Raw genomic sequence first — 21,062 nt, forward strand, 5'->3', positions numbered from 1 at the left:
TTCCCTAGTGCAGAAGGAGCATAAATATAAAAAACCGATATGGAAATATCGAAACTACTCGATTAAGATTGAGAAACTAGAAAAAAGATTGCAGACGAGGTACAGAATAAACGGGACACGGGACTTGCGACACATCTTTGTTTCCCACGTCACCTGATCCCCGTATCATCTTACCATTTTTGTGTCACGTGCGACATTATCGATTCGATATAGTTGCGGTTTGGATTTAAACTAAAGTCTTTTATAAGATTAAAAATAAAATATAGAAAGGATACTCTGTAATCGCAACACGCTCTATGAATAATTCAAGCGGAGAAATTAACGAAAAGAGCAAGGAAACCAAAAAGAAGCAAAAATACGAACTGAAAGATCAAAAAGACCAAGAAGATCTTGCTTCTGTGGATAGATTGCATATCGACCGAGTCGATCAATCTTCACAAATACATTAAAGCGAAGGCTTAAATCTCGTGTGATGTGTTGCGTGGTTTTCCGTAATATCTTGAATGATATCCTGCACATTACACGATGTCTTGCGATACTTCGCAATTTCTCACGGCACCGCATGACAGTGTATTTACTTGTTACCCAATTGAAGAAGAACGAATTTTGAAGAGATATATAATATACGATTAGACGTATATGTACACATATTCTTAATTTTATTTATTTTAATTCTTAATTATTCTGTGTAATAAATCGCGTGTGTACATATTTAACAATTTCAAATATGTTGATCCATTTAGTCGAGATAAATGGACCAATGATTTTGTCGTTTAAGACTTTGGCAAAACATTTACCGATAGAATTGTATCTTTAAATTTGTCTCTGTTGATACGTGTGGACTTTTGTGTATGGAACTTCACGAGTAAGGCAGGTTGAGCGTTCAATCTACCATTTCTCCCGCAAAACGTCGCGCGAAATCGTTTACGTCTTTGAATATAGTCTTCTTCTCTACAACTTGTACGAGGTGAGCTGCCGCCCATGTGTCGTTCGGTTTGAGGACCACTGTGCGCCCCCCTCCTTTCGTACGCGTAAGAAGGTTTGCACGCGTGCAGGGATATTCCGGCTGATTTTTAATTCTCAATAACTAAAAAACGAAACCGAAAAAACAATTTTTTTATTTTTATTTTTGTCTTATTTTGGCTTCAACAATCGCCCCCTCAATTTCCTGCCACCTGTAGCCAGAACACTTTGTATATATATATGTTAAAGTAATAATATATAACGGTTTATTAAATAATATTTAAATAATATTTAATAATAATATTAAATAATATTTGATAGAATTTATATGTAACAGAATAACTTGAAGTCTTAACGTACACCGCTCTATTCTTTTATACATCTTAAACAAGGAATAAATTTGTTTTATCGCACATTCATTAATTCATTAATTTAGTTAATTTAATTTCCTTTTATCTTCCTCTCTTTCATTCTTCGCTCGTATAATACAGATGTACACAAATCTATTTCCTAACAATATACCGGGTAATATAAAGAGTGGGGCATTTAAGACAGGTCAGCTGAATGTCTGGCTTGTTTTTGAAGATACAAGAAAATGCATTAGACCGAACTTACTTGATGATATCGAAGGTTCTCATACTGTGATATTACTAATTTTTCTATTGATGAAGCCGTCAAGTTGATACGAAAATCAACTATATCTTTTCAAATGAAACGATATGGTTTTTGTTTACAATCTGGTAAAGCATTTCAAGGCGACAAATTAGCCAAAATCAACTGCAATAGAAAATAAATTGTCTCAGAGCACTCTTCCAATACTTTGAAGATTTACATGCAACATGTTATGTATATACTCACTACTGCTGGTACAAATATTCAAAATGACATGAATACGTTCTTCTTTTTAGTAATTCCAATGCACTACACAATTTCTCCAGGAAAGACATTTGGTAAATTGTTTTAAGAGTGTTTAAAATGTTTATCACGCAGATGCTCCCTCAGTAGTATACGTCTCCAATGCACACACTCTTTATGCCGAGGGGAGCAAGTTGTTTGGATGCGACCTACGTAGTCTTCTAGCAAGATTCCTTGAATATAGATTATTTCCAACATTGCTGGGATAGTTTTAAGCTTTGATCATAGGATCGCTTCGTGTTTGCTCATTCCGTGTGTGCCAAGGAGCATTGGCAATAGTCCTTAGAATTACGGGCTGCAGCGCTTCATCAGTGTTATATGGCTCTCAGTAGCCGTACCACATAATGCAATCCCGTAGATGATTACCGTTTTATCAATAGGAGACTCATTTCTCGCGTTTAGCTCAGAGTTCCTGCTAGTAAGTTTTAGTTTGAGGAATACTAATTCTGTTGAGAGCAACAGAAGGAAGAGTTCCCTTCTTTAACGTAAATGTAACGTGGTTGCAGCTTTAATAGCTGATTTTTGTTCTCCATTCACTTAACCATTGTTCAATTCGTAGCAGCTGTTGTTACAAAAAATCTTATGCGATTTTTTCATCTCAGTATCATTTGTAGATGTAAATATTGAGGCCTCAGTAATAGTATTAATATCTTCAGTAATAACTTCAGAGTCTATAGTACTGGCCTCACAACGCCGCTTTGAGGCATACCTGCTTCAATAAGTGCAAAAAGTTGCGTGCTTTATAATAGGTATCAATATTGGGGTCTTAGTACTGCTAGCAATATCTTCAGTGTGTAGAGTTTACAGTACTGGCCCACAACGCTGCTTTGCGGTACCACGTATTTCAACAAGTTCAACAAGTTCAAAATTTGTGTGCTGTGCAATCTGCAGATGTGAATATTGGGGTGTCAGTAATGCTAGTAATATATCTTCAGTGTATGGTCTATAGTACTGGCCCACAACGCTACTTTGCAGTACACGTGCTTCAAAAACCTCAACAAGTTAAACAAGTTCGAAATTTACGTGCTATACAATCTGCAAATATGAATGTTGTGGTGTCAGTAATGCTAGTAATATATCTTCAGTGTATGGTCTATAGTACTGGCCCCACAAAGCCGCTTTGGGGTATACCTGCTTCAATAAGTTCAATAAGTTATGTGACTTGGTTGTTTGGTACCACGTGGATCGTTGTATGTCCAATGAAATGTTCTCTAATAATTCTAGCAGAACATTTTCTAAGATTTCGTCCTTTTTCTTTTTTTTAACTTACAATTATTTAGTGTGCCATCAATGAAATATTGAGGAATTATTTTACTATGACCAGTAGTAAATGTTGTGACGCTTAATTTGTTGTAACTCCATAGTTTGTAAATTTGGCCTCATCCGTAGACAAAATTTTAGTCAAGAACACTTCGTCTTGTAGTTTTCGTAAGCTCCATTCGCAGAATTGTAAACGTTTCTGAAAATTATTTTCACTTAAGTAAAGTGAAACAGAATGTAAGGAGGAAGTAAAACGTGAAATTTGTTTGACCTGTTTTAAATAGCCCACTCTGTATACTATAGAATATATCTATCAGAATTGAAGGTTGCGCAGTTCTTAGATTGAAATTATTTTTCAAATAGCAGTATCCAGAAATATTAATATTAGTACTCGTATCGCTTCCCAAATATTAATATTTGAAAACGCAATTTCAATTACTCATAACGTCTCTTTTATTTTTTATTACTCATATTTATATATTTACTATATATAAATACATATATTTATTACTCAAACTCAATACGTCATAACTTAATACTACTTATCGACAAGATACGTAGGCTGTTAAAAAGTCTTCCGTTTTATTATAACACAATACGCAATTTATTAGAAGAAATTAAACAACGTACGTAAAAAGTCCAAATTTTTCATGGATTATGAAATTTTGTACGAGAATAAATGCGAAGAAATTTAGTTAAAAGGAAATTTAGAACTTAGTGCGATTTGTACAGTATGAATTGTTTCAGTTATAGAATGTGCAGTACGTAAACGTAGGTCTGTGACATATAAATATTTTACTTTTTCATGGAATGTCTATTTGCAAAAAAAAAAAAAAAAAATATCGCGACACACATTGCCGAAGTGCCTAATGAGCCATCAATATCTCAACGGTCCTTCCGCCGAATGTTCGAGAAGGTGCGCATGGCAACGGTCGCGAATGGCTGACAAACGGGTGGATAGTGGGGATATTGAGGAGTGACGAAGACTCCAATCAGAAGTCAAAAAACTGTAAGAGCGTCAGTCTTGAAAAGTCACGCCTAGAGCTCGGAAGTAAAATTGTGAACTGTGTTAAAAAAGAATAAAGTTTCTTTTTTATTTTTCATTTTTCATTTTAAATTTCTTTTTTTATTTTTTTATTTTTTTTTGTGTTATTTTACGTGACACTTTCATTGTCTGACCGTCAAAGGCCCAAGCACCGTTGGATCGTTACCCCCACTTTCCTGACGAAAAGTGTAAACAACGAATCCGCGTTCTTCGTTCAAAGGACACACCGATACCGAGATATCCTCCGTAACAACATAAGAGCGAGTAGTTAGTTAAAAAACAGTTCAAGTAACAGAAGGACTAAGAAGTCAAGTCATCAGAGTCACCAACACGAAACGAGTCTCAGGTTGTTTCACTCGTAGTTTGGCAGTCAACACGCGCACAATTGTACCAAATATTGAAGATATTGGATTGTTGAATCCACAACAATGACACATTGTAATTTATAATATAAACCTGTATTTTATTGTATTGAATGAATAGAAGTCTAAAACTGATTGTGGTGAATATAAATGGCATTTATACGATATTAGTAAATTTACGTTTATATAAACGATAACCTTAAGCAACAATAAGATCAACTTAGTGTATTGATCTTTTAGAAACGCTATGAATATGATCTACAACTAATATGGATCAATAAAAAAAATACTGCAAATAAGATGAAACTTAATAAAAATAAAGAAATCTTATCTTTTCTTTATATTTGATATGGGTTCAGATTAGGTGTCATTTTATCTGGTAGACGTGACGTGGCTGGCTGCCACGGTTGCACCATCATAGGCAGAATTCGCTGTAATGTTATTGTCAGTTTTTTGTGAATATCTCGGAAACTAAAGCTGAATCGCGGTAACGTGTATAGGGAAAGTTGTTCAGAATCATGCCATCGACAACATATTCAGAAACCATTGAAATAGCTTATGAAGTCAAACTTCCAAATAATTACCCACAATCCTGCCACATTTTCGTAACGAACAAGAATTCGAGAATTTCTTTCCTCGTGGACATCGGCACCGACTTATGCGTGTACCCGCGCAAAAAACTACGTGGGTCCGCGAACAAAGACGAATACTCTAAAATAAAAATATTAAGCCTACTTTCTATTATATTTGATAACAATAAATACTTTGGGAAATACTTGTTACGGAAACCCCTTCGTATATCAGACAATGTACGACGAGCGTAAAAGGCGGAAAGTGGGCGACGCTTGGTATCCTATTACCTTAGACGAAATAAAGGCCTACTATGCACTGTGTATGTTACGTCCCAAGGCTTATCATATTCCTAACCGTCGCTCGTGGTACTATAGTGTCGCAGATTGTCTTATAGCACTGGCGAAATATATATACAGGGTGGTTGGTAACTGGTGGTACAAGCGGAAAGGGGGTGATTCTACGCGAAAAAAGAAGTCGAAAATATGGAATAAAAATTTTTCGTTTGAGGCTTTGTTTTCGAGAAAATCGACCTTGAATTTTCGCTCGGTACGCGTGCACTTTATCACGTCTGGGCCGGCATAATCAGACATCTAATTATTGGGTCATATTTTTTCGAAGGAAATGTAACGTCAGAAGCATATTTCGATTTCTTACGAAACAAACTACCGGAATTATTAGAAGATGTACCGCTGAGAACTAGAGGAAGTTTAATTTTTCAACAAAACGGTGCACCGCCACATTTTGTCGTCATGTGAGAGATTTTTTAAACCAACATTACCAAGGCTAGATTGGTCGTGCTGGAACAATAGCTTGGCCACCACGCTCTCCTGACTTAACTCCGCTTGACTTTTATTTATGGAGCCATATTAAATCAATTGTCTATTCTGAAGAAATCGCAAGTTGCGAGCAATTGAAAGAAAAGATTATTGTAGCTTTTCATACTTTAAAACAATCGAATACGTTAGAAAGTGTTCATAGAAATTTAATTAGAAGAGCAGAACTATGTGTTCGGCAGAATGGGCAACATTTTTAGTAATTTTTGTAACAATAAACTTTATGATTACTTCATATTATTTCATTATATATTCCTAATCTTCCGTTACGGCAAAAACAAACTTAAACTGCGATAATATCCATCGAGACAACGATCTACAGTGAGATCCGTTATAACGAGACGTGATAAAGTGCACGCGTACCGAGCCAAAATTCGAAGTCGATTTTCTCGAAAACAAAGCCTCAAACGAAAAATTTCTATTCTATATTTTCGACTTCTTTTTTCGCGTAGAATCACCCCCTTTCCGCTTGTACCACCAACCACCCTGTTTGTAGCGGCACATGAGTCAGAGGACATTTCAAATCATATTGTTGTTTTGCCTCGGAGTATGAAGACCGTTAGATTACAAGTAATGTAAGAACAAATGAACTCCAGGCAAAACAACGTCGCCGCTACATGTAACCGTCGAATGAAGACGAATTTGAATTATTCGACTCTCCCCCGACCAGTATAAATAAACAGACGCGATCGCGTGCGACACGGTATCGACCAGTTCATATCGAGTATCAACGAGTATTAACGAACATCTCCGAGTATCTACGCGATGAACAATAACGAGTATTTATTCCGAATTTTATATTGTATCAACGATTCCCTGTACGCATATTTATTTATTTCAAATATACTTGACAAATATATTGTTAAATATTATTTATTTATGTTCTTATTTGTCTCATTAGCTCGTCAATAAAAAGTATCTTTAAAAAAACCAACGATTGTTCAATGCTTGAGGATACCTGTGGCCCTGCCGGTTTTTCCCCGGCTATGAATTATATTCTCGATGGTACTTCGCTAGATTCTTCATAAGGTGTTCATTCTAGATTATTAGAATCTTGTGGGGGTCATCAATAATTCCTTCATGAATGCAATCGATCCTATTTCTAAACAGTTCAAAATCAAGTTTCTTTTCATTTGAGCTGATTTCATTTCCGAAATCCATTTTTTAAGGCTCCTAAACCATAATACTTTTACCATGATTATCGAATTCGCTCTAACGTAAATCTCAATGGAATAATAAACGTAATTTTAAAGTGTAACGCCTCATACTTCCTAACAAAGAACATGAAGAGTTAAGGAACCTATTTACGAACCAATACTGCGCTCTCGTCAATTACAGATGACGAAATCTAACATAAACAGGGACTGTCACTTCTCACTGGCCACTGGCGACTGAGAGTCGCCTCTCAAGGGCAAAGAGTTAACACTACCTAATTGGTCTAAAATTTCTGCACCATGCTATTCGAATATGCTTTTGCTGTTTGCAAATGTTTAATAGCTAGTTTTTTACGCTTTGTAATTTGTAATATACTTAATAATGGGTACGCATCAGCTACTGAGTTTTTATTCAATGCCCTATACTTGATGACTATTTGCCACCGCTTATTTTCCATTTCTTGAGAACTACCTATCAACAGTTTTTGCAGAAGAAGATTAGAGTTGCAGCAAGATTTAAAAGCAAATTATATCGTTCCCCAATGGCTTCATTTGCCGATTAATCTGCTCTCCAATTTTACGCGTGCAAAATAATCCTACACCAGAGTCAGTGACCCTAATCGCTGTACATACGCAGCGTTGCCGTAAATGTGGCTCCATGGACCACACGATCGCGAACTGCAACAATGCTACGGTGTGTACCCTGTGCAGTAAGGGGTCAGAGTCACGGACCAACCATGTTATGGGGTCGTTAACTTGTCCCACGTACAGGAAAATATTTAAAAAAGGGACTTAAAAAAGGCAGAGGACAGGTGCCCTGAAGGTGCTGCAGATCAACTTAAATAGGAGCAAGTTAGCGCAGGACCTGATGCAGCAGCTTGCTTGGGAGCGTCGGGTCGATGTGGTGATCATTTCCGAACCCAATCGACACCCTTCTGGTACAACGATACCAAAGGGAACGCGTTCATCTGGCCAACAAGATTCAACGGCCTCCATCCCAGCGAGGATACGTTGATAGAAGAGGACGGGCATGTCGGGATTAAGATTGAAAAACGGCCTATTGGCCAGATTCGTCAGTCAACCGAATGTGAGAGCGATCGTATTCACGGACGACCTTGCTGTCATGGTGGGCCTGAATAAAAAGGAAAGCGTGGAGGGTATACTGAACCTCCACGTGCAAACGATCATCAGATGGAGCGAGAATTCAGGTCTTAAATACCAAGGAATAAAACGAAAATTATTTTTTTGACGGGAATGAGAGTTTCAATGAGTTTCAGCATTACCCTGGCGGGGATGACGCTGTGCACGCACGAAGCAGTGAAATATTTAGGTGTGGTGCTCTACAGCAGGAGAAATTTTTAAAAGCACATAGAGGAGGTTTGTGCTACAGCGGATACGGTGGTACAGGCTATCAGAGTGCTCCTGCCGAATGTAAACGGCCCCTCCAATGCCTGCAGGAAACTGCACTATCAGGTATGGCAGTCGGTCATGCTATATGCCTCTCCGGTGTGGGGAGATGCGCCGAATAAGGGCAAGGTAGTTGACGAGCTTCGCAGGGCGCAGAGAAGTACCCTGATGAGTACCTCGACTGCATATAGGACAGTTCCACACGTGGCGCTGTGTGTGCTGTCGGGGACCACGTCCATTCACATCAGGGCGAGTTGGCGTGGGAGAATCTTTGTGGTCAGAAAATCGGTGCGACCTGATCTTGAGGATCCAGAGGGGTACTCCAATCAGTTGGATGTTCGAAGAGGAAGCAGTGGAGGCGTGGAAAACGGAATGGTCCAAGTATAACGTCGAAAACTGGACCAGGAGGCTGATTGAGGATGCAACTACCTTTTGAAAGAGGAAGAGAAGTATCAATCACTATACCATGCAGCTGCTGACAGGGTATGGTATATTTAATCGATACAGGGTCAGGATCAACAGAGAGGACGAAGATAAGTTCTGGGAGTGCGAAGTGAGCCCGGATGACGCCGAGCATTATTGAGCCCCCTATTGAGATGTCTGAGATGGGCGGCGTAGCGCACCATGCTGGAGAATATGGCGGGGGAAAACCTGACAGTGAGAAATATCATTACGATAGCCACGGCTAGCGACCATATCTGGGGGCAGTTCAGGACCTTCTGTGGGCAGATAATGAAGGCCAGATTAGCCCATGAAAGGAACAATGAACGGAGAAGAAGAAGAACAGGAGGAGCTGATCGTGTGAAGTGATCATGGAGGGTGACGTGTGTCATGGAGCAGAAGGAGACGTTGCGGCGAATGGGGTCTCGTCGAAGTAATGCTTATCTGCAGCGGTGTCGGCGAGACCCTCCGCTCTAAAAAGGGTTAGAAGGGGAGGGGTTTTTGGTGGGTATGGCACTGCCACCGGCCCAAACAACCAGAAATAAACTACTTTACAAATTTTGGCCAACTAAAGATAATTTTCTCCTAACTAAACAACAAAAAATCCGCCGGCTTCGATGGCGCCCCTAACGTTCTGCTCAAACGCTTACCTAACAAAATAAAATGGCACTACACAGTACTCTTCGATAATGCGCTAAACAACAGGTCATTTGCCCAGAAAATGGAAAAAAGCTGAACTAATAGCCATTACGAAAAAACATAGGGATGGGTCGTCACCTCCAAAGCTTCGACCTATAAGCCTCCTACGATGAGCAACCCCCTGTCTGTCTTCTGCACAAAATTCGCAGAAAATCAATTTGGCTTCCAGCACAACAAACATTCCACAATCCACGCAATAAGCAAACTAACATCAGACATCTGCTGAGCGCTCAACGCAAAACATCGAGTAGCAGCCTGCCAAATTGACCTCGGAAGAATGTTCCATACAGTCTGGATCTCAGGTCTTATTTGCAGAATGATTAAGAAAAATTTCTCGAAACACATAATTCGCCGACCACTTAATCATCTACGTAACAGGCCGCAAAATCAAAATAATGAAAACAGTGCTCCAGGAACTATTGGAGAAAATTCAAAATTATTACCACACGTGGAAGCTAGCGATTAACGCGAATAAATGCGAAACCATACTGTTTAGTGAACCAAACTAAGTGAACTCGGCCAAATAGAAAGAGAGCACTGCAAAATTTTCCAACTAAAAGAAAAAAAGCAAACGAATGGGAACTCATACCACACAAAGATTGCGCAAAATATCTAGAGAATCTAAAAAAAATAAAGACGGTTCATCACCTGCAAACCTACGACCTATAAATCTCCTCCCCAACATAAACAAAGTATTCGAAATAGTCACAAACAACCCCCCAACCTCCTGCTGCGCAAAAAGTGACATAATCCCAGAAAACCAATTCGGCTTTCGGCACAAACACTCCGCGATCCACGCGATAAACAAACTTACTTCGGACATGGCTGTCCGCCATCATGCTGGGCGCTTAACGCAAAGCAACGAGTAGCCGTCTGCTTAATAGACCTTGAAAAAGCGTTTGATACAGTTTGGATCCCAGGTCTGATGTACGAAATGATCAAAAAGAACTCTCCGCAATACTTAATTAAAATAGTCTGGGACATGATAACAAACAGAACGTTCGTAATGACCGACGGTTTACACACATCAAACAAAGAATTCACCATAGAAAACGGACTACAACAAGGAACAGTAAATTCTCCGTTACTGTTCAATATCTACAATAGCGACTTACTAAATCTTTTTAATCTCAATACTTCCACCCATAAACGCTCCATAGCATTCGCAGACGACCTAATCATCTAGGTAACAGGCAGCAAAACCAAAACGATAAGAACAGAACTCCCAGAACTGTTAGAAAAAATGAACGATTACTACTACACATGGAAACTAAAAATCAATGCAAGCAAACACGAAACCATACTATTTAGACCCAAATCAAGTGAAATAGGCCCAATAGAAAGAGAACACTGAAAAAATTTCCAACTAAAACAAAAAGTAAACGAAGGAGAGCCTATACCTCACAAAAATTCTGTAAAATACCTAGGAGTATAAATAGACGATAGATTAAACTGCAAGCGACACATCGAAATCCAACTCTCCAAAGCCAGCAAAGCATTTTGGAAAACAAAAAGATTATTCTACTCCAAACATCTAAACAGCAAAGTAAAAACCCTGTGCTACCAAGCACTGATCAGACCGATCATAACCTACGGCTGCCCAATTTGGTGCAACATATCAGCTTCCCAAATGGAAAAAATGCGCGTTTTCGAAAGAAAATGCATCAGGGCTTACCTGAGTACATACAGATCCGAACACAGCGGATTCAAAAAATAAGTAAAACATAAAACAATCTACTTGGCCAACATCCAACGCATTGACTGCCACATCTTAAAACTGATAAGAAACCACTTCGCGCAAGCTGCAAAGATAAAGGAAAATAGTTTAATCTTCGGTTGCTTATTCTCAAACAATGAATATTACAGAAATACACTGACAACAGGTTACATCCCCCCGGAAGCGTTTTTATACCTAGATGAAAGAAACTATCTCCAAGATCAAAACAACATCCCGATAATTTACCATATAAAAAGAAAAATGGGGATTAAAACAATACTATACGAGGAAAACCTAAACGGACAGATTGCAGAACCTAGGTGAAGATACAACATGGCCCTTGCCCAAAAAGAGACAGAAGGCAATCATAGAAAAAACATAAAAATTATTGGTGGATACCGAATCCATAACAGAACAAGAAAGAGAACCACAAAATTGGTAGAACACAATTCTGCTTCTGTGTAACATAGGTGTAAATATTGTAAATATTATAAAATAAATAAATAATAATATTGTAAATATGTCAAGTTGACATCCCCCTCCCTCTTCCTCTCATCCCACCCCTCTCCGAAGTCGCACAGCACCCAAAAAGAAGACTACCGAAGTGTGCTGTTTTGCGGCCAAGTTTTCTGGACAGAAATACTAATTAAAAACAAGATCACATAAAATCTCTGCTCCCCAGTGGCTTAAATGTAATTCATATATTTTAACACTAAAAATATGAAATTTTGACACATAATACAGTATGGCTACGTCGTACCGTCGCGTATCGGTACGTTTGCCTAACCCATCTTATCGAAATTCATGGTTTATTGTGAATACATAAGTGTAATAAAATAATTCTTAGGTAAATGAACGTTATTTAAAATAAACAGCGCGATGGTTAGCGCGCTAGGTTACGAACGTTCAGGACCCGGGTTCAAATCTTGGCACCCGTGGTCCGATTTTTCTTCCGCGCATCTAAATTAGATAAACAGCAGTACCTCAGTAGCGACATCTACAACCAGCAGCGACATCTACAGCCAGCAGCGACATCTACAGCCATCAGCTATAATTATCACGGACAACACATACGTAGTTAGGAAGTCTGGCCAAGCACGAACACTACTGTCAACACGGGTCAAATTTCGACCGTTAAAGAGTAGTCAAAACTACCCAGTAGGAACGCGCAATTGAAAATTCTTCTGAATTTTCGAACCTGGACTAATTAACAGGCAATGACAGGAGCCGAGTGTGGCAACCCGATTTCTATTCCTGCGTGCTTCTTCAGCCATTTGCGGAACACGCAGTGGTCTAAACCGTGTGAACGGCTAACACTAGAAATACTGACGGTTAAGACTAAACTATTTCTACCAAAAGCAGTCAAAATGACTGGTCTTTAAAGAAAAATATTCGTAATAATAGAAATCTGTTTATATTCATTGATTTAACACTACCTTGGAAAAGGAATTCCATGTTATGCGAAGTGCATTTTTGGTAACATTAATACATTTGGGACCATGCTCGCAAAACGAGGGTTTATATTTACTGTCTTCCCATATTTATTGATTTAATACATTCTTGCAGCACTTGCGAAAGGAGTTCCATGTTATGTAGAGTGAATTTTTGGTATTATTAACACCAGAACTACCACGCCGCTCAAAATGACTGGTTTGACAACGTTATCTTAAAATTCCTACTTTCTGTTATATTTTTTCGATGTTCGAAGAGAAGAAAAGAATTTGATACATGGAATAGATGAATGTGAAATAACGGGAGGACCAAAAGACATGGAAAAAACACTGAATGAGAATGGGGAAGGACTAACAGAATTAAAAGCAACAATAGAGAAGAGAAAAGAAGGGCAAGGGCAATACAAGACGGAGAGGAAGGACAAGAAGGTAGCACTGCAAGGAGGCAAAAGACCAAAGGACAATAATGTATAGTCATAAGTTGCAATAGTTTGTAGTCATTACACTAGAGATAAGAATATGCCAAGGAGTGCAAATGTAAGAAATATAATCCAAAAGTTCGTCCAAAGCCGTAAGGCATAGACTAAAAATAAATAATAATAATATAAGTTTGTTTAGATAATCATAGCCGTAAAGTAACGTACCACCGTTGCACATGATCATTCTGTAGAGCACAGTCGTTGGAATGAGACCTGATTTATCGTTTCATACAGCAATATTTTACAAGCCTTGAAAATGAGTGAACAATTGAAAGCATCCGAATTGTTGCAAAAACTGAAAACGTTACCAATGGAATGCTCTGATATCGAAGAATTGTGAATTCTCTGAATATGATGGAAGTGAACCAGAGAACCAGAAGAAGTTGAAATCTGTAGTGATAACAGTAATAGGGACAAAGAAAATGAGTCCTCAGAAAGTGAGCCAGAGGACATTTTGAATGTACGCAGGACGTGCTCGGGTGCTTTCAGGTTCTGAAAGTGAAACTGAAAAATGTACAAGCTAGTCCACCTGAAATTGCCGTAAACGGAACCAGCTGGGAAAGAATTTAAGAAGCGTCAGCTTCTGGGAGATTACCCTTGCATGATATATTCAAAGACAAATCTGGCCCCACAGTATATGCAAAAAGAAATGTAGCGGTACAGGAGTCAAAGGACGACACGAGTCGAGAGCGACTTATGCTATTGTTCTGCCTCAAAACATTGACTCAGGCTTGACGCGGACGGTAATGTAACGATAAAGAAACTGCGGACAAAACAATGTCGAATGAAGTCGAATTCAAATTTTCCGACTTCCCCCAACCAGTATAAATAAATGGCCACGATCGCGATTTTATTTGACGAGTTATATTTTGTATTAACGACTCACCTATACGGTTGAATATTTATTTATTATTTTAAACATATTCGACGGTTTCAACGCTCAATCTGATTCTTTAAACCTCACGAACTAATCCTCCACATTGGTGACCCCGACGTGATTGAGCTAGTAAAATGTCAAATATCGTGATTCTAAACAGGCTAACAATGTCAAGTAAGAACAGACGGGCTACTACCAGTCAAGTGATCAGCATGCCTGCACTGATGCCTCAAAAGATTGAGTGAACATTGGTTCACCTTACTAGACAGGCAGTTAGTTCACAGTGGCGGGCATCACGGACTACGAAGATGAAGCCACAGCCCTCCTAGGTAACCTTGACACGGAACACCTAGAGCGGGTCGAGGATGTAAAGATGAATCTCTCGGCCACCGGACAGTGCGAATTGAAGGACGACTTAATGTGAATCCTGGCTGAGACCGACAACGAAAGGGTGACGAGGTTAGTAGAGAACGAAGTTATGGGCGACAGAAAGTCGTCCCAATTTTACCTCGACCTTAAAAAACTCGCCAGTCCCTACGCGTCGGAGCAATTCATCCCCACGCTCTGGAGGAACAGACTACCCGATCGCACACGGCTGTGATGGATGATACCAAGGTAGAAAAACTAACCCGGGCCGCGGATAAAGTTGAAGGGCTTATGCTCGGAATAGCCAGCGCGCGACCAGTATAACAGCCGTTACGAATCCACAGACACAAAAGGTCGGTGCAACCGATCCCACAGTCGCGGCCATCAACGCGTTGAACGAGCGCGTGGCACAGATTCAAGCGAAAATGGACGCGATGAGCATCGGTAGCCGTCGTTGAAAACGATCACGATCACCAAGGAGATACCGCCGCCGTTTGAGATCCCGCCAGGGCAAGATGGCCTATGCTACTACCACCTGGTGTACACGAACGGGCGTGAAAATGTCGATCTTCGTGCAAGTGGAAATAGGGAAACGAGACCAGTCGTCCGTAAACGCGGCGAACGTCAACGCCATGATCGAACAAGGCGTGATGCAACCATCACGAAGCCCGTGGGCATCGGCACTGCATATTGTACCCAAAAAGGACGGAGGAATTCGACCGCGCGGCGACTACCGAGCATTGAACGCACCATTCTGGATAGGTACACACCGCCACACATAGAGGACTTCGCGCAGAATCTGTATGGTAAGCGCGCGCATCTTTTCTAAAATTGATCTCGTTCGCGCTTACCATCAAATTCCGATCGCGCCGAAACACCGAAGACCGCAATTACGACACCTTTCGGTCTGTTCGAAGCGACTAGTATGATATTTGGGCTTCGAAACGCCGCCCAAACGTGCCAAAAATTCGTGGACGAATCACGAGAGGCCTTGATTTCGCCTACGCATACATAGATAATTTTCTTATCGCGTCCGAAAACGAAGAACGATACTATAAACATTTATGAACTTTGCTCAAACACTTGGATGAATACGGGGTCGTAGTAAATCTCGCAAAATGCGAATTCGGCGTGAGTGAGATACAGTTTCTCGGATACACCGTCACCCCAGAGGGGATAAAACCATTAGCCGAACTCGTTGACGCTGCAGTTAAAGTACCGTTACGTGACCATAAAAGAACTATGAAGGTACCATACCGGGCGCCGCGAAAATTCTTCAACCACTCAATGACGTGTTGGAAGGCACAAAGAAGTGCAACGCGTCTATTGAGTGGTCCGAATAAACTGAGAAAAGTTTCGCCTTAGCTGACGCGACAATGTTAGCGCATCCGATTCCTGGAACACCCGTTAGCCTCGCGGTCGACGCATCCGATTACGCCATAGGTGTGGTACTTCAACAGCGCGTCAACGATACCTGGCAGACCCTAGCTTTTATGACGAAATCGCCATCCCGATAAATTTGGAATTAAATTTTGGCTGGCATTTGAGTTCAAACAAAATATATTGTAAATGAATTTCCTTATTTAGGAAAGAACGAAAACCGAACACCGTCGCAACCTCTGGGTGAATTTCTGGTAATTCAAACTTATTGAACCGTATAGTATGATGGGAAGGACCATAAAGACCGACAATATTTTTACAGGTTTGTCATTGGCATATAAGTTATTAGCCGAAAGAACCACACTGGTTGACACAATACGCGGAAACAGAAGAGAACTGCCTATAATTTGTAAAACGAAGAAGGAAACAATGGCTCGCTTTTCGTAGCTGCTGTATCGATTTGAAGTGTTCGTGGATGAAAGTACCGACAAGAAGTTATACTCAGAACGTTTAACAATGACGGTTTATTAACGTTTAACAAAGTAACAGTCGACAGAATAACAATTAACAGCGAATGTCTCTTAACTAGTAGCAAATAACAAATAACAAGTAACAACCAACGGGTTTGTTTCGCACTGACACGGGAGAAGTTACGTACTTCGCAGCCCGGAACGGAATGAATATTTTGTCCCAGAACAAACGGATTTTTTCCTTAGTTGCTCATCGATATCCCCACTAGCACGCTGTAACGATATAGGAGGGATTCGGAAATACAAAAGTTACTTTACTCACACGCAACAACTACACATATATATTACACACTGAAGACCTCGAAAACCTACTCGCACGCACGCTTGTTGTCAACCGACTCTTCCAGATGCTTCTAACGACTGCCAACCGTCTTTTGTCCCAACTAAGGCCTGGACGCCCTCTAACGCTTACATACACATTCATATGTACAGTGTAAATGTATCAGCTTCCAACACACGCGTTTATTAGATGTACCGCGGCGGTTGCCGCGTGTGTGTTCTTCCGAGAATTCGGCGAAAGAAGCATAGGGATATCGATCGTACATTGGGCACGTCGATGTTGCGCTTTGACGGTATAGCGCTCTGTATCGCGAAGCCGACGGAAAGTTCCGTGGCGTGTGCCGCCACAGATTAAATGAGATCACACTCACAATTTATAAAAGTAAGCTGAGAAAGAAAGTTTTTATCCTGAGCTCAAAACATAAAACCGTCAAAATTGGGAAAAGCGAAAAGGGCCTACCTGAAACGGTCTAATTTGATAATAAAACAAAATTTCGGGTGGATATAGCAGACCAAATGGCAAAAAAATATAGCGTGAGGTTAGGATCAAGAAAATGGCCACTTCAAGTATTTTTTAATATTTTACATTTAGCTGACATAAATGCCTGGATTTTATATAAGAAAATCGCAAGTGAGCAGATATCCCGAAAAGAGTTTATTTTTCAATTAGCAGATGAACTTGCCGCTGACAGATCCAAAGTACGACGAAGAAGTCACCTTATTCGCGCAAATGTTATCAGATAGGGTATTGTAATAATAATCAAACCACCACCATTTGCAATGTTTGTAAGAAATATTTATATGGAAAATTTACGCAGAAGAAAGTTAATGTTTGCAAGAAATGTTACGAATGATAACTTTTGTAACTAATAATTTAAGTTATATTTATATTTCATTTATTCACGTTTATTATTATACTGTTATATTACACTTCTTATATTTACCAACGAAAATTTATTTTAATATTCTTGTTGCCAAAGATTTGGGTACTAAATATTCTTCATTATTGTACTTACTGTCATTATTATAGTTGTTATTATGTAGTTTTTATTATCACAGAACATGTAATTCCCCTCCTCGCGAAAAAAAAAAGACTGAGTTTAGGTGAGATGAGTGCGTGTCAAGACAAAAATAATGACGATATATTGGCATAGAGGGAACGAAACAAATGAGGAAAAATATTAAAAAATAATAGGATAAATAAGGAAACAATATATTGTGGAGGATTAAAATTTTAAACGCACAATCAAGGATCGCGAAGTCTGTCGTCGATTGCCGAAGCGTGTAGACGTGTGTCTCTAGTGCTCAGTGAAGTTCGCAATACAACAAGTGACGACCCTTCGTCGGAAGTGAGTCAAAACAGAAATAAACCAAATGTTTTCTAAACTTAGGAAAATCCAACACTCCTAATCTCCAATCCAAATCATAGTCTCTCGACCAGTTATTTCAATTTGAATTAACTAACTCGAAGATGGCCCAAGTAACTAGATCGGGCTCACATGAGAAAAACTGCAACCGCACTGTTCTACCTCCTTCGTGGCGAAAGGATAATATATCCCATCTTTCAAACCACAAAAGCAACATCAAAAAGCGTAAGCTAGATTCACTAAAAAAAATGTAAACACTAGTCGGAACGAACCGTCAACAAGCCATGTTAACACTTATAACAGATTCGCAATATTAGAATCTACAGACGATTCTATGGACGTAGTTGAAACATCAGCGAATCAACATACACAAAAAATCCTCCTCCCCCACCAATCTTCATTGATGATGTTATCGACATTCAAACAATGATAAAATCTATCGAGAAAGATATTACACAAAGAGGATTGCATACTAAAAATGAAAAATAATCAGGTTAAAATCCTGCCTGCCAATCCAGACTCCTATAGAAAACTAACAAAGTTACTAAAAACTCTGAACACATATTTTCACACACATCAACTGAAACAAGAAAGACTTTTCTGTGTGGTACTACGCAACATCCACCACTCAGCTAACTTAGATGAATTGAAGTTAGAACTCTTAAACCATGACCATGAAGCAATCAACATTAGCAATATAAGGCATAGAATCACAAAAAACCCGCTATTCTTACTCTTCATTGACTTAAAGCAAAAGCCAAATAGCAAAGAAGTCTATAATATCAATCGTTTAATGAATTCTGTAGTAAAAATTGAACCACCTTTTATAAAGAAAGAGATAGTTCAATGTAAAAGGTGCCAAAGGTACGGCCACACGCAGAAATAATGCAACCACAATCACCGCTGCGTTAAATGTACACTACATTACCTTCAAAGAAGTACAACCCGTTGGTCGTGGCACGTAACCAGGTAGCCTCCCGCCGCAGCTGAACAATCAACAGATTAAGAAGGTTCCAACCACTTCAATCTGTCTACATCATGTCAACCAGGTCAAAAGCCAACATTATGCGACAAAAACACGATAAATACATCGCCAACATTAAGTCCATAGAGAGAAACGTCGATCAGTATCAACAGACTGACAAGAATGACGGTTGCCTCTTGGAAACTTATAAAGCCCAACTCGAGAAAGAGTGGATCCAATAGCGATTAAATTACCAGATCTTTGGCTCCCACTTTCGACGGAAACTTAGAAAACTGGAGTACATTTTACCGAGCTTCCCTCCGTAATGACGCGAGAACACTTCTGTCTTGCGTCTACAACCTCGAGAGAGTCAAATGAAACGAGGACTTTCTCTTACGCGGAGAAGAGGCCGGCGTCTTCGTTAGACAGCTCTTCAGCGGGACCTGAGGCAAAACGACATAAGCCTCCTGACTTCCGGAATAAGAGTCACTACTGTGGTTACTATGGACATAAGATGGCGGAGTGCCATAAAAGAATAAAATTTGGGAAACAGAAGGAAGAAGGAAGATCGACCAGCTGCATCATCAAAGGTGACATGTTTCAAGAGCCGAGAGGAGGGCCATATTGGTAGATTAACTCATCTGGGTGAGTCGTTTCCATTTTGCTCCTATTCTGCAGCTGAGTGTTCGCTGATTAAAAAATCCACGGCCTTGAAATTTTCTGGTAAAAAAATGACTAATACAATAGTAATATGGGGAAGAGGAGATGATACTTGTATTAAATGTACATCACAAATTTTATCCGTTGTACGTGTTAATTGGAGTTAATTTTCCATGTTCTTGCTGATAGTCATTTAGAATATGACATAATGATTGGTCGTGAAATTTTAAGCCAAGCTTTTGATGTAAATATCACTCAAAATAGTATCGCTATTAGTAAGACAAAGATGTAATGGATGCGTGTAATAAAGCCGCTCACAAGAGATTAATATTAATGATGTCGACGCTGATGTTATTGGAGATGATAAAAGCCGATTGATTCCTGTTCTCGAAAAGTTCAAAGATTCATTTACACTAGTTTCCCGCGTTCTCGCGTAAATACAGGCCAATTAGAAATAAAATTAATTATTCCTAACGTCACTGTACAAAGAAGTCCCTCTAGACTTAACGAGGAAGAGCGTAGACTCTAGAGAGGATAGACAAATTAATTGAAGCAAAAATTGTACGGTCCAGTACGCTCCGTTCGCGAGCCCTATATTATTCGTAAAAAAGAAAGATGGCTCAGAAAGACTTTGTGTAGATTACCGAGAGTTAAATAAAAATATGGTCGCGAATCGGTATCCCCTACCTCTTATTGCGGATCAAATCGCGAGGCTGAAACAGGCTAGAGACTTTATTAGCCCGAACATGGGCAGCGAATTTCACCAAATTCCTATTCATCCTAATTCTATGGAATATACAGCGTTTGTTATTTCCGATGGACAATACGAGTATGTAACTATGCCGTTTGGCTTGAAAAGTGCACCATCCGTCTTTCAGAGAGCCATTTTCAAGGCTTTAGGTGATCTCTCCTATTCGTACGTTGTGGTTTATTTGGACGATGTCTTAATTATTGCTGAATCGATAGATGAAGTTTTAGAAAGATTGGACATCGCATTGAATAGCCTCGTAAACGTCGGGTTTTCTTTTAATTTCGCTAAATGCTGCTTTCTAGGAATATCAGTTCCCTATTTGGGATATGTAACTCACAACGGAGAGGTTCGCCCCAATCCGGGTAAAATACAAGCCTTCAGCTCTTTACCCGCTCCGACGACTGTCACACAGCTTAGATAGATCATTGATCTGACTTTTACTTCCGACAATTCGTTCCCAAATTTTCACAAATAATGGGACCTTTATATACACTTACTTCCGGTAATAAGTACATAAATTGGACACATAGGCACGGAAAGATAAGACAAAAACTAAGTGCTATTCTGACCGATGCGCCGGTGTTGATGA

The 21,062-nt window shown here is 39.5% G+C and overlaps 1 protein-coding gene across 7 annotated transcripts in view; it reads right to left on the reverse strand.

Annotated features, from left to right (window-relative positions):
- Nucleotides 1-21,062, reverse strand: part of LOC122576880 — a 33,580-nt gene that overhangs the window by 2,125 nt on the left and 10,393 nt on the right. The window contains exons 2-4 of one of the 7 annotated variants that reach the window (XR_006319928.1): nt 3,010-3,337; nt 1,822-2,763; nt 1,579-1,740 (exon numbers count right to left, since the gene is read on the reverse strand). The exons of 5 other annotated variants lie outside the window; for them this stretch is intronic. The gene's annotated coding sequence lies outside the window, so the exon portion shown is untranslated. Of the gene's footprint in view, nt 1-1,578; nt 1,741-1,821; nt 3,338-21,062 lie in introns of all 7 variants that reach the window. One more of the 7 variants, XR_006319927.1, reaches the window with a different exon arrangement.

This window comes from Bombus pyrosoma, linkage group LG17 (genome assembly GCF_014825855.1).
Source record: "Bombus pyrosoma isolate SC7728 linkage group LG17, ASM1482585v1, whole genome shotgun sequence".
NCBI lineage: Eukaryota > Metazoa > Arthropoda > Insecta > Hymenoptera > Apidae > Bombus > Bombus pyrosoma.